General features: G+C 47.8%; 1 non-coding gene across 1 annotated transcript; it reads right to left on the bottom strand.

Moving 5' to 3' along the window:
- Nucleotides 1–10,111: 10,111 nt before the first annotated feature.
- On the bottom strand, nucleotides 10,112–10,217 carry LOC148715378 (small nucleolar RNA R71). The gene has a single exon (XR_015974194.2). It is a non-coding gene; the product is annotated as a small nucleolar RNA R71 (small nucleolar RNA).
- Between the last annotated feature and the right edge of the window lie 4,937 nt (nucleotides 10,218–15,154).

The raw sequence follows: 15,154 nt of genomic DNA, 5'->3' as shown, positions 1-15,154 counted from the left end.
CCAACACTACCCCCCGACTTCCGAGTTCCAGTTGGCTACCAGCTGGAGCGCGGGAAGTAGCTTTAGTTGGGTCATTACGGATTCCGAAAATTTTAATTTATTGCGCATTTTGAATTATCGGACGCCCCGAGGTGCCTCTAATAGGCAGCGTCTCTTCTTTTCCGAAAAGCCTCATTATTGGAACACCTTTTGCGAAGCATCCTCGCGTCGTGGGCTCATAATGGGGCCGCACGATCCGATGGGGCGCTTCGGCGTTCGAAGCGCTAGCCCTAATTAAATGCGTCGTTCTGTCTTTTGGACCGACACGTGTGGTTATCTCAACGGGGTGCGGCTTTTCTTTTTGCCGATCGGGGCCGTTGGGGAGGTTTATATAAACTCTCCCCTGGCCCTCCGTCCCCTTCCTATTGCCTTCTGTTTCTAGCTTTTCTTCTTCCAGTCTTCCTCAGACCGAAGTTCCTTTTCTCCGGCATCTTCCTCAGGTCCCCCTTCTTTTTGGATTTCTTTTTCTCTTGCAATGGGTTCTCTTCCCAGTGAGGTCGAGTCCACCATGAGCGTCCTGGAGGTCGAAATGACCGAAGAGTGGTTTTTCCCTCTTCACGGGTTCCGTTTGGAGCCCGCCAGGCGAAGGGATCGGGTAACCGATCCTCCGGTAGGCCGGATCGGAGTGCATCTGGAGTCGCTCTGGGCCGGCCTTCGATTTTCTCTTCACGGCTTCGTGAACGAGTTGCTAACAGTTTGCCAGTTGGTTCCGGCGCAACTCACTCCGAATGCCTGGAGGACAGTGGTCGGTTTCCTGTCACTGTGCTTACTGCACGGGATTCCGACTTCTGTCAACGTTTTCCGGCGACTTTTTATCTTTAAGTCGAATCTGGGAGACGGAGAGTGGCTTTATATCGCCCTTCGGGTGGGTCGGCCACTCTTTCATGGTGCCCCCTCGTCCATTCATGACTGGAAGAAGAAATTCTTCTTCCTTAGTTCTGAACGGTCTGGGGGTTTGACCCCAGGTGGGGGCCGGCCCAGCTTAAGTCTATCAACAGGCCCCCCCAGCTTTCTCCACGTGAGCAGGGGATCATCGACACCATCCGCGGCCTCGGGGATGGCATTTTGCTGAACGGCCTCATATGTGAGGACGCTTTAGTGAACGTGGGCCTGAGCTCGGCGCGTCCCCATGGTAAGAGTAATTACAAGGTGTCTATTTATTTCCTTACTGTTCTAATGTTCTAATCCTGTTCGCCTTTGCAGATATCGCAAAGATGGTGACTAAAAGCGAAGTCCTCTACGCTCGCTTCCAGAAGAGGGCAGCCGAGCTCTCGGGCGAGCCCACCGAGCCGAGGAAGAAGCAGAAGGTCTCGGCGACCCCAGTGGCCGAGGCGGGCCCTTCTCGCCTCGCGCATTCCGAGGCGGGCCTTTCCCGCCCCGCGCACCCCGATGCTGGTCAGAGGGAGGGCGCGGATTCCAGGGGCTCGGGCTCCCGGGGAGCTTCGGTGGTGCTCCCATGCCCGGTGCCTTTGGCGCAAGTTCCTGGTCGGCAGGATGCTTCAGTTGCCGACCAGGGGAGAAGTCCTGCGGGTCCCGCGCTTGCGCGCCCCGCTCCAATCGTGCGGCAGTCAGATCGGCCGCTTGTCCGACCCCAGCCCCCTAGCTCCGAGCCGGGGAGCAGTCAGGGAGCCTCGGGGTCGGCTCCGCCTAGGTCAGCCGAAGCTGGCCTTCCGGGCCCATCAGGCTCGGGGGAGTGAGTGCCTCTTGCACTCACCTGGTCGGTATTCGAGGGCGATTCAGCCCTCGAAAACCCTCGAGTGGCGTGCGAAGTATTTCGGGTCGCGCTGCTCCCGGCCGACCGGGCCACGATACAGTCCATGAGCTACAATGCCTTCATGGACGCTACCCGCTGCAACGCCGTCCGGGTAAGTAAAATTTTTCATCTGTGTAACTTGTAAAAAATTTTTACTCACAGCGCCTTATGTTTTACTTTTCGTCTCTTTTACAGCATTTGCACAAGACGGAAATGCTGATGCACATAGTCCAAGACTACCGGGAGCGGGCCCGGAGATGCCAGCGTGGTTATGAGGAGGCCCAGGCGAGGTACCTGGCCGCCGAGGCGAGGTACCTGGCCGCCGAGGCGAGGTACCAGGCCTCCGAGGCCGAACGTCAGGTGCTCCAAGAAAGAATTGGAGCATCCGAGGAAAGAATTCGAGCTCTGACCACCGAGCTCGATGAAGAGAAGGGCACGCACACACTAACAAGGTCCGAAGTGCGCGCCGTCGAGGCTCGTTTGGCCGCAGCCGAGCTGGCATTGGCCTCCCGCGAGCAGGAGGTGGGGAATGCCCGCCTCCGACACTTAGAGCTCGAGCGGGAAATAAAAACCCTTGAGCGGAAGGCCGCATACCACGAGGCTCGGGAGCAAGCCCAGAACGCGGTGAGGCTCTTCCGCGAGTCGGAGGAGTTTCACGACCTCCTAGCAGAGGAGGGCGTGAATGGGCTGATCCAGGGCTTCCGGGATTTCCGCAACCAACTGCGGTGGCTCCTCCCGGATTTTGACGTAAACCTGCTTCAACCGGGAGCAGGGGTCGAGAGGTCGGAGGCGGAGGCAGAAACTCCGGGGGCCGACCAGGGAAGTTTGGCCGAGGCGACCGAAGCCGCCCCCGAGGCTACTCCCATTGCTGCCGAGGCTACTGAAGCTCCGACTGCTGAGCCTACCGCTCCCGATACTGCCGAAGCTGAAGTAGTCGAGCTCGAGCCTTGATGTAATTTTTGTTATTTTGTTTAGTCGGGATGGCCCCCCATACTTGTAAGGGCTAAACCCGAATCTTTGTACTTAGCCTACGGGCTTTTTGGAATGAATATATATTTTTTGGAAACTCGTCTGTTGTAGTCCAAGTTTCTCTGCTCGGATCCATTTTAGGTTCTGAGGATATGGGCTCTAGGGCCTCAACTTTGCCCGCCACAGGGTTTGGTTTTAGGTTTGGCTAGCCGAGCTCCATTGCTCGGTCCTTCGACCAGTGGTATAGCGACGCTTATGCTTATACTAAGGGGATTTGGGCTCGGAGAATTTTTCCGAGCCTAGTCCAGAATTCGGCCAAGCCCTGGGGCGGTCGCTAGGACTTAGATTTTTTAGCGTAGTGAACTTCGAATCCGAGCCTCGGGTTGCCGGGGCGGACCGGATTCTTTTCCAACGAATGGGTCGAATGCTCGTCAGCTCATGACGGGGATTCAACAGACTAGGTTTATACCAAGTTTGTTGGTATCGTGAGTGTTTTCACGCCGAGGCGACTAAAAACATTCTGCTCGGAGTCCACTCTTTGAGGACGTCGGCAGAGATCCAAAACAGATAGGATAATGTAGAAACATTAAATAAATGGGTACCTTGTACCGTGTGCGTCCTTGCGCCGAGGCGACTGAAGACGCTCCTCTGCTCGGGGTCCGTTCTTTGAGGACGTCGGCAGAGATCCAAGAACAGGTAAGATAATGTAAAAAATACTAAATAAATGGGTACCTTGTACCGTGTGCGTCCTTGCGCCGAGGCGACTGAAGACGCTCCTCTGCTCGGGGTCCGTTCTTTGAGGACGTCGGCAGAGATCCAAGAACAGATAAGATAATATAAAAATATTAAATAAATGCGTACCTTGTACCGTGTGCGTCCTTGCGCCGAAGCGACTGAAGACGCTCCTCTGCTCGGGGTCCGTTCTTTGAGGACGTCGGCAGAGAAATCCGGCAATGGAGAACGAGCCGAGCTCGTTGGTTGAAGCCGGTGGAGAACGAGCCGAGCTCGTCTTGGTCAGTGAAGACCGCAACTCATATCTCGATGTCTCGAGCTTCCCTATAACCGGGGCATCCCGACGTCTCGGGGCATCCTGACCGTGGTCAGGGTAGGAGAACGAGCCGAGCTCGTTGGCCGATGGAGCACGAGCCGAGCTCGTCGGTGGAAGTCGATGGAGAACGAGCCTAGCTCGTCTGGTCAGTGAGGACCGCAACTCATATCTCAACGTCTCGAGCTTCCCTATAACCGGGGCATCCCGACGTCTCGGGGCATCCTGACCGTGGTCAGGGTAGGAGAACGAGCCGAGCTCGTTGGCCGATGGAGCACGAGCCGAGCTCGTCGGTGGAAGTCGATGGAGAACGAGAAGAGCTCGTCTGGTCAGTGAGGACCGCAACTCATATCTCGACGTCTCGAGCTTCCCTATAACCGGGGCATCCCGACGTCTCGGGGCATCCTGACCGTGGTCAGGGTAGGAGAACGAGCCGAGCTCGTTGGCCGATGGAGCACGAGCCGAGCTCGTCGGTGGAAGTCGATGGAGAACGAGCCGAGCTCGTCTGGTCAGTGAGGATCGCAACTCATATCTCGACGTCTCGAGCATCCCTATAGCCGGGGCATCCCGACGTCTCGGGGCATCCCGACGGATCGGGGCATCCCGACGTCTCGGGGCATCCTGACCGTGGTCAGGGTAGGAGAACGAGCCGAGCTCGTTGGCCGATGGAGAACGAGCCGAGCTCGCCGGTGGAAGTCGATGGAGAACGAGCCGAGCTCGTCTGGTCACTTAAGACCGCATCTCAACGTCTCGAGCCATCCCGACGGATCAGGGCATCCCGTTGTGGCAGGGCATCCCAATATATTGGGGGCATCCCGACGGATCGGGGCATCCCGACGTCTCGAGGCATCCTGACCGTGGTCAGGGTAGGAGAACGAGCCGAGCTCGTTGGCCGATGGAGCACGAGCCGAGCTCGTCGGTAGAAGTCGATGGAGAACGAGCCGAGCTCGTCTGGTCAGTGAGGACCGCAACTCATATCTCGACGTCTCGAGCTTCCCTATAACCGGGGCATCCCGACGTCTCGAGGCATCCTGACCGTGGTCAGGGTAGGAGAACGAGCCGAGCTTGTTGGCCGATGGAGCACGAGCCGAGCTCGTCGGTGGAAGTCGATGGAGAACGAGCCGAGCTCGTCTGGTCACTTAAGACCGCATCTCGACGTCTCGAGCCATCCCGACAGATCGGGGCATCCCGTTGTGGCAGGGCATCCTGACCGTGGTCAGGGTAGGAGAACGAGCCAAGCTCGTTGGTCGATGGAGAACGCGTCACGAACTCACGAACATCTTCAGGGAGTCCTCGTAAGTACTCTATCATCCCGAGATATCGGGGCATCCCAACCGTGGTCAGGGGAGGAGAAATAAACCTGGGATCATGAGATAACCAGGAAAATCGGTGAGCTTTGACATGAGTATGCAAACCATAAGTTTATCATGAAATGAAATTCATAGAATGAAATTCAATAGTTGAATAATGAGGGACCCCTTGGGATTCTACTGGTGGTACACGCGGAGATTTTCAGAGCTCCAGCTCCGCGGAATGGGAGTCCCATCTAGAGACTCCAATTTATAAGTTCCGGGTCGGCGGATGCGCGTGACTCGGTATGGTCCTTCCCAGTTCGGGGCCAGCTTCCCTTGCTCAGTTGGTCGGGAGGCTTCAGCTCTTCTGAGGACAAGGTCCCTTGGTCTGAAAGATTTGACTTTGACCCTGGCGTTGTAGTATTGAGCTGTCCTTTGCTGGTATCTCGCCATACGAACTCGGGCGGCCTCCCTTGTTTCCTCGACTAGGTCAAGGTTGCTTCTGAGCTGCAAAGAGTTGGAGCTGGCGTCGTGATGCTCGACTCTTGGAGAAGGAATCCCAATCTCCAGTGGGATGACGGCCTCCGTCCCGTATGTCAGGTTGAAGGGAGTCTCGCCGGTGGGGACGCGGAACGTAGTCCGGTAAGCCCACAGGACATTGTATAGGTCTTCGACCCATTGTCCTTTGGATTTGTCGAGCCTGGCTTTGAGACCCTGCAAAATAGTACGGTTTGTTACCTCGGTTTCTCCGTTCGTCTGAGGGTGCGCGACCGAGGTGAAGCAGTGGTCAATGCCAAGCTCGGAGCAGAATTCTCTGAAGTGAATGTTGTCAAATTGGTGACCGTTGTCAGAGATGAGGATGCGGGAAAGCCCGAATCTGCAGATTATGGACTTCCAAACAAAATCCCGCATCTTCTGCTCGGTGATCCGGGCGAGGGGCTCAGCTTCTACCCACTTTGTGAAATAGTCGATGGAGACGACCAGGAACTTCCTTTGCCCGGTGGCCAGCGGGAATGGCCCTAGGATGTTAATTCCCCACTGGGCAAAAGGCCAAGGGGAGCTGATCGAAGTCAAGGGAGCCGAGGGCCGGCGTTGAACATTGGCGTTCCTCTGGCACCGATCACATCTTTGGACGAAGTCCACAGCATCCTTCTGGAGTGTCGGCCAATAGTATCCTTGGCGCAAAATTTTGTGGGCCAATGCTCGCCCTCCCAGATGATTTCCACAAATTCCTTCATGGACTTCGCGCATGGCGTAATCAGCCTCCGTTGGGCGGAGGTATCTGAGGAGGGGAGATGTGAAAGATCTCCGATAGAGCCTTCCCTCATATAATATGTATCGGGTGGCGGAGCGCTTGATTCGGCGAGCCTCTCTATCACCAGTGGGGAGGACTTCATCTTGCAGATAGCTGATGAGTTCGTCCATCCAGCTCGGCTCGAGCTCAGTGCAGAGGGTCTGCTCGGGCTTGTCTGTACTGGGCTTTTGGAGATACTCCAGTACTGCCTGATAAGTGCTGATTAATCTATAATTTAATATTCTTTTTCCAGCACTTATCAATGTTCTTAAACGGATAACTACTTGTTTTACCATGAAATTGAATAAACAATGAAATAAATTTAAATCATGAGGTAAATAATACTTTTCTTAAAACAGACTCTGAATTGTCTCTCTTCTGGTTGAGATCTTTCATAAAAACATATAAGGAGGAGATTGTGTTGACCCGAATTATTAACCTGATGGAGTTGCAATCAAGCTAAGGGTATAATTCAATGGGCCTTGGTCCTGGTTAGATTGAAAGTTATAATTATATGGAAAAATATTTGATTAACCCTTTTATTAAGTCACGGTCTGATCTGGTTGAGTTCAATCTGAAGCGGTATGGTAAGAATTAAATGTCATTGGGCTCGAGAACAAATTCAAGCAAATCAACAATCATGACCTACCTCAAACCCAAAGTCAATTCCCAACCAATGCCTTGCGTGCCTTCATATAAAATTTATAATTTTAAAATAAAAAAATAATAATAATAAATAATAATAATAAAATAATAAAATAAATAAAAATAATTTTGGGAAGAATTACTGTTCATATGAACAGTATCCCGTGAAAACACTGTTCATATGAACAGTGTTTTTACAAATATATATATATATTTATGTATATATATAAATCAAATAATAAATAAATTAATAAATGATATCCCACTGTTTATCTTCTTTCCCCCCTCCCCCGCAGTGCATCCGGGCCGTTCCGCTTCTTCCCGTTGATCCCGCGTCGATCCGCCGCCCGTGCCAACTCCCAGCAGCCAGCGATGCAAATCCTCCACGCGGTGCAGCCGGCGACCAGCTCCTCCACGATCATCGTGCGTGCAGTCAGCCTCCCGTTCCTCCGCCTCTTTCTCCGCCTGCATCCCCGCCTCCGCGCTGCCGTTCCGAGCATCCAAGATCCCGGCAGTCCAGCCTCTTCCGCCGTCCATTAACCACCCGGATCCACCTCCCGGAACTCCAGCACCCCAGCAAAGCCGCAAGAATCGGTCCGAATTTCCTCACGCGCCCGTTTCTTCTCCCACCAGCCCACGGGTCATCACCAATCCTCACGGCATCCCGCAACGTCCCAGCTTTTCCGTGACCCAAGCACCGCATCCGGATGATCGCCTCCTCCTCCGCCTCTGCTTCCGCCGTGATGCAGCCAGCTTCATCATCCACGGATCACCTCTTCCGCAACCAGCTCCCAAGATCCAGCCCTTCATCGTCTTCGTTCGCGACTGCCCTCCGGCATCACGCCCCGAAATCAGCCACCCATAATCTCTTCTCCCTTCCCAAATGAGCACTCCGGACGGCTATAAAAGGAGGAGGGCGTTCGGTGGCAAAAGGGGGAGCTCGGTGGAGAAGAAAGAAAACAGGGGAGAACCCCTGTTTCGGTGAAGAAGAAGAAGCCACCAGCCGAGAGAAAAAAAAAAAAAAAAGAAGAGAGAGGGGAGGAGAGAGAATAGTTTGTGATATATTGGGAAGAATGAGAGGTGAAGGCTTTCATTTGAAGATGGAAGGACATCCGGCCACCATGCGCGGCTGAACACCTAGTCTAGGGCTGGATGAAGCCCTAGCAATGTAACAGGGCATTGTAGTTCTTACTCTTTTAATCTTTTTGGAGTTTGTTTAAATTCTCATTCTCAATGAAAAATTATTTTATGATGTTTAAACCTTGAGCATGCCATTTACTATTCATGTTGCTAAAGTAGTCTAAGATGATCCATGCCTAGGAAGATGAGATGTGCTACACCCTAGATTAGCATACTTAGGTAGACACTTCATGCTATACCGAAGATGGATCTTCCTAAAACTCTTTATGCTTTTATTTTAAAAGGCTTGTAGCCAAAATTGCATGCCTCTCCAAAAGATAAAAACTAAGAACACAATCCTTGATGCAATGCTATGTGGTGGATTCCAAACCCTAGATCTATTTACCTTGATAAAATTTCAATTCGTACTCATAGATTAATTAAGTTAAATCAAGTTATCAAATCCTTCTTTTTGATTTATTTTTAAAAGAAAAATAACTTGTCTCCAATCCCTGTGGACCGACACCCGTAATCACTATCCTACAAGATACGTGCTATTGCGTGGTTTATTTTCAAAATTGAAAGAACCGATCAATTTTTGGCGCCGTTGCCGGGGATTGCTAGCATAGTTATTTTTCTTACTAAAAAAAATTATTTAAAAATTAAAAAAAAAATTCTTAAAATTTTTTTTTCTATTATTGTTACTTTTCTTATCTTCTTTTTCTCCCTTACTAATTTTTATTTATTTTTTTATATATTATTTGATCAGGAATCGAGAAAAAAAATCTGGGATGATCAAAAGGAGAACTGCCGGAAAAGAAATGCTGTAGAGGTTTGCAAAAAAAAAAAAAAAAAATTAAATTGCTGGGGAAATTTCCTTTGGTAACCTCTAAACTTTTCTTATTTAAATTAATTATTGGTTTGAAATTTTGTGGTGATTGTTTGATTTTAATTATAGCAAAATTGTGAATGCATGCTTGATACACATACACAAATCAATTTGCACATAGTAAGGGCAATCACCCCAACAAGATAAGAGCCGGATTTCATCACCGGACTCTTGCCCAACTTAGGTGAACTCAATCTCACATAGTGTCATCTTTAATTAAAATCAATTAGACGTTGGCCCCTAGGGACATTCGAGCTCAATAGGACGAAGATCACCGAAGGTTGCACCAATTTCGCTCTGTGGCTTAGTTGATGTCTAGGCAAGCTTTGTCCCTATAAGGGAGACAGTTCATCTGTTCGAGGCAAGTGGGTTTTAAGTGGGACCTTTGCGAACGCATCGTGACCCCTCCACTTACCTGGAAGCTTACCTGGTCAACTCGGTTCATTAGACCGGATTGGAGGCTTAGGTGCCCTCTTCAAACCAGTTAGGAGCTGTCTAGTGATTTTAGGACAAAGACTAGGATTGGTATGCTTTTCTCTTTTATTGCATGCTTGATTGATCGAGTACTAGTGTATGCACGGTAGTCGTTCTAGAGTACAAAACCTATTACCTTTTGACCCTGAAATAGAACGAACCCTTAGGAACATTCGAGCTAAGATCAAAATATTAGGATCATCCCCACCTCTTAAGATGGCTGAAGAACAACCCAAACTCCTGAGGGAGTACTTTACTCCCACTATTTACACTTCCCCATCTTGCATTCGATTACCTGAGGTAGCAGCTGTACAATATGAAATAAAGTCTAGTATGATCCAAATGCTCCCATCTTTTTATGGGCTCACCAATGAAGACCCATACAAACATTTAGATGAATTTCTTGAGATTTGCACCACTGTCAAGATTCAAAACTTCACTGATGATGCCTTGAAACTTAGGTTATTCCCCTTCTCCCTTAAAGATAGAGCCAAACAATGGCTGAATTCTTTAGAAGCTAACTCAATTCGTTCTTGGGATCAAATGCAACAAGAATTCCTTAAAAAATACTTTCCCATAGGAAGAACGAACCAGTTTAGACGTGCCATTACAAGCTTCTCCCAAACTGAGGGAGAAGAATTTCATGAAACTTGGGAGAGATTTAGGGACCTAATCCGTAAATGCCCACATCATCAAATACCTAAGTGGCAGCTAGTGCAATGCTTCTATGATGGATTGACTGAACAAAACCGTCATATGATTGATGCTGCATGCGGGGGGACTTTCATGCTTCGAAATGAGCATGAAGCATGGCAATTATTTGAAAATCTTAATGAAAACTCCCTCCACCATGCTTCATGTTCTCGTCAAGCACCCCCGAATTTTCAAAGAAAAGGGGCCATTTGTGAAATAAGTCATTCTATGGACCTGTCTAGCAAGGTAGATGCATTGTCCCATAAGATTGACCAACTAATGATAGGAGGACATGTCGTTAGCTCTTCCCATGCACAAGTGTGTGCTATCTGTTCTAGCCCATCGCATCCTATTCATGAGTGCCCCTCAGCACCCCAATATCCCGAACTCGTGCAAGAACACATCAATGCTGCCCAAACACAGCCCAGACCGGGTAATGATCCATTTTCCAATACATATAATCCGGGATGGCGGAATCATCCAAATTTTTCTTGGAGGCAGCAAGCTTCTAATACCTCCCAACCCTTCTCCCAAAATTTTCAAAACCCTCAGAATTTTCATCTCTACCGTCCCTCAACTCAATTTCAATACCCTCCCCCTCCAACCCAAAGAAATACAGCCTTTGAGGAGAAGGTGTTGACTGCCCTTCAAGGTTTGGAGGCAAATACACAATTATTGCACTCTCACACACAATCAATTGCTAAGCTAGAATCCCAAATGGGTCAACTAGCCAATGCATTAAATAAACGAGAGGAAGGTAAACTTCCAAGTCAACCAATGAGTAATCCAAGGGGACAATATGTGGCTCAAGAAACTCGCCTAAATCATGAGCAAGCGAATGCTTTGACTACCCTAAGGAGTGGACGTATAATAGATAATAAGGTTGGGGAGAGTAACAATAAGGAAGATGAAGAAGAGGAGAGGAATGTTTCACATGAAAACCCAAAACCTTCTTCAGCTAGTCCACCATCTGCCACAACCCACATTCCAAAGGCTCCATTCCCTGAAGCACTTAATGCACCCTCTCCCTTTAACAAGAAGGGAACTTCACTAGAAGAAATGATGGAGGTCTTCAAACAAGTTAAAATCAACCTCCCACTCCTTGATGCCATCAAACAAGTTCCCTCCTATGCCAAATTTCTCAAAGACCTTTGCACCCAAAAGCGAAAATCTAGGACACATGTGCCTAAAAAGGTCTTACTTACTGAACAGGTAAGTTCCATTCTCCAATACAACACCCCTCCAAAATTCAAAGATCCTGGCGCTCCTACTATTTCCTGTGTCATAGGAGATAACTCAATTGACCGAGCACTCTTAGATCTAGGAGCAAGTGTGAATCTTCTACCCTATTCAGTCTATGAGAAATTTGGGTTAGGTGAATTAAAACCTACCTCGGTGTCCTTACAATTGGCTGATCGATCTGTGAAGATACCACGGGGGATGATTGAAGATGTTCTTGTCAAGGTAGACAAATTCTATTTTCCAGTAGATTTTATCGTCCTTGACATGGAACATGTGCCCAACCTAAAAAAACAAATTCCTGTGATTCTTGGTCGTCCCTTTTTAGCGACAGCCAATGCATGCATCAACTGTAGAACTGGGGCAATGGATATATCATTTGGGAACATGAAAATTAAATTGAATGTGTTTCATGCCGCTGACCAACATGTGAGGGAAGACGAGTGTTGCCTAATTGACGAAATGGATGATCTTGTAGAGGAAGCCCTTCCCTATATCTTAGCAGATGACCCCTTAGAGGCATGTCTGGCCCATTTTGACATTGACAACTTTGATATAGACAAGGCCATAGAAGAAGTTAACATCTTACTTGACAATCAATCTCCTGTGAGTTCCCTTCCTTGGAAGAGCCGACCTGAACCTCTTCCTCCCATTGCTAGCGCGCCACTTTGTCCTTCCATTGATTCACCACCTAAACTTGAGTTAAAACCACTTCCAACAAATCTTAAGTATGCCTTTCTAGGACCAGAAGATAGCCTCCCTGTAATTATCGCAGCCAACTTATCTACTGAACAGGAGGGTAAACTTTTGAGGGTACTAGAAGAGAATAAACAAGCCATAGGATGGTCTGTAGCCGATTTGAAAGGGGTTGACCCCTCTGTTTGCATGCATCGAATTCATCTCGAAGATGATGCAAAGCCTACCCGAGAAATGCAAAGAAGACTCAATCCTAACATGAAGGAGGTAGTCAAGAAAGAAGTGGTGAAGTTATTAGATGCCGGAATCATTTATCCAATTTCTGATAGTAAGTGGGTGAGTCCGACACAAGTGGTACCCAAGAAATCAGGTATCACTGTGATTGAGAATACGGAAGGAGAATTAATACAAACACGCACAACCACGGGTTGGCGCGTGTGTATTGACTACAGAAAACTTAATTCGATGACTAGGAAAGACCATTTCCCTCTACCTTTCATAGATCAAATTTTGGAACGGTTGGCTGGTCAAGGTTTCTACTGCTTCTTAGATGGTTATTCTGGATATAATCAAGTACCTGTTTACCCGGACGATCAAGAGAAAACCACTTTTACTTGCCCATTTGGGACATTTGCATATAGGAGGATGCCTTTTGGACTATGCAATGCACCCGCAACTTTTCAACGATGCATGATGGCCATTTTTTCAGATATGGTGGAAAACTTTCTAGAAGTGTTCATTGATGATTTCTCAGTTTTTGGCCTATCTTTTGATGACTGTCTAGACAATTTGACCTTAGTTTTGAAAAGATGTAAGGAGACCAACCTAGTACTAAGTTGGGAAAAGAGCCATTTTATGGTTCAAGAAGGCATAGTTTTAGGACACGTCGTGTCCAAGAGGGGCATTGAAGTAGATAAAGCCAAAGTCGATCTTATTTCCAATCTTCCTCCACCAAAAACTGTGAAACAAATCCGATCATTCCTTGGCCATGCTGGTTTCTACCGTCGCTTTATTCAGGATTTTAGTAAGATTTCCAAACCCTTGTGCAATCTTCTTGCCAAGGACACTCCCTTTGTCTTTGATAAAACATGCGAGGAGGCATTTGAAAATCTTCGCTCGAAATTGACCACTGCACCTATCATACGGCCCCCTAATTGGACGCTTCCATTTGAGCTAATGTGTGATGCATCCGACTATGCTATTGGGGCAGTTTTAGGGCAACGGCTAGATAAAATACCTCATGTCATTTACTATGCTAGTAAAGCACTCTCAGATGCACAATTAAACTACACCACCACTGAGAAAGAGTTGCTAGCAGTAGTATTCGCACTAGACAAGTTTCGATCTTACTTATTAGGATCCAAGGTTACCGTATTCACTGATCATGCTGCCCTTCGACACCTTCTTGCAAAGAAGGATACCAAACCCCGTCTGATTCGATGGATTCTTTTACTACAAGAATTTGACCTAGAAATTCGTGACAAGAAAGGAACTGCAAATGTCGTAGCGGACCACTTATCTAGGATTCTTCTTGAGCCCTCTTGTAAAAATACCTCACCCTTGCACGATTCTTTTCCAGATGAACAATTATTTGAGGTACAAAGAATAAAAACGCCATGGTTTGCAAACATAGTGAATTACCTTGCCATAGGACGAATTCCTGATGATTGGTCAACTCAAGATAAGAACCGATTCTTTTCACAAGTAAAGTTCTATTATTGGGATGATCCTGATTTATTCAAGTATTGTCCCGATCAAATCATCCGTCGATGTGTCCCTGAATGTGAATTTCAAAGTATTCTTTCATTCTGCCATTCACAAGCTTGTGGGGGACATTTTGGGGGTAGAAAAACTGCAGCAAAAGTTTTACAAAGTGGATTTTATTGGCCCACACTTTTCAAAGATGCCCATAACTTTTGCCAAACTTGTGAACGGTGCCAACGGATGGGTACTATCTCTCGTAGAGATATGATGCCTCTCAATCCTATTTTAATTGTAGAAATCTTTGATGTCTGGGGTATTGACTTCATGGGCCCTTTCCCACCATCCTTTGGTTTCGAATATATTCTGGTAGGGGTTGATTATGTTTCAAAATGGGTAGAAGCTGTCGCCACTAAAACTAATGACCACAAGGTTGTGATTAAATTTTTACATGAAAACATCTTTTGTCGTTTTGGTACACCCCGAGCCATTATCAGTGATGGGGGATCTCATTTTTGCAACCGATCTTTCGAGGCTTTGGTTCGCAAATATAACATCACCCACAAAGTTGCTACCCCATACCATCCCCAAACGAGTGGACAAGTCGAGGTGTCCAATAGAGAGTTAAAACACATCTTAGAGAAAACGGTACGTCCCGATAGGAAAGATTGGTCTCAAAGGATAAATGATGCACTCTGGGCTTACCGTACCGCCTACAAAACTCCTATTGGCATGTCCCCCTACCGATTAGTTTTTGGTAAAGCTTGTCACTTACCGGTAGAACTTGAACATAGAGCTTTCTGGGCTATAAAAAAATTTAACTTAGACATGGCAGTGGCTGGTCCTCACCGAAAACTCCAACTAAGTGAACTTGAAGAATTGCGTAATGAGGCTTATGAAAATGCTAAAATTTATAAAGCAAGGACTAAAGCTTTTCATGATAAAAATATTAACCGTAAGTCCTTCGAACCTGGTCAAAAGGTTTGGCTGTTCAATTCCAAGTTGCGACTCTTCCCGGGTAAACTTCGCTCTAGGTGGGATGGACCATTCGTAGTGAAAAAGGTTTCTCCTTATGGTGCAGTAGAGATCCAACACCTCAATGGTGGACATGTTTTAAAAGTCAATGGTCAAAGGTTAAAACCTTATGTAGAATGTGTTGCCGACGGGCAATTGATCGAATCCCTTAATTTAACGAACCCTGTTTATCAAAATAATTAAGGACCCACTGTGTCTGGCTGAAGACAATAAACTTAGCGCTTGTTGGGAGGCAACCCAATTCTCTTAGATTATTTCTTAACATTGAGGA

Source organism: Phoenix dactylifera, chromosome 9 (assembly GCF_051530095.1).
Source record: "Phoenix dactylifera cultivar Ajwa chromosome 9, Ajwa_hap1_PhDact_Kaust_v1.1, whole genome shotgun sequence".
NCBI lineage: Eukaryota > Viridiplantae > Streptophyta > Magnoliopsida > Arecales > Arecaceae > Phoenix > Phoenix dactylifera.
Note: the sequence above shows the minus strand (reverse complement) of the source record. Positions and strands in the feature narration are given on the sequence as shown.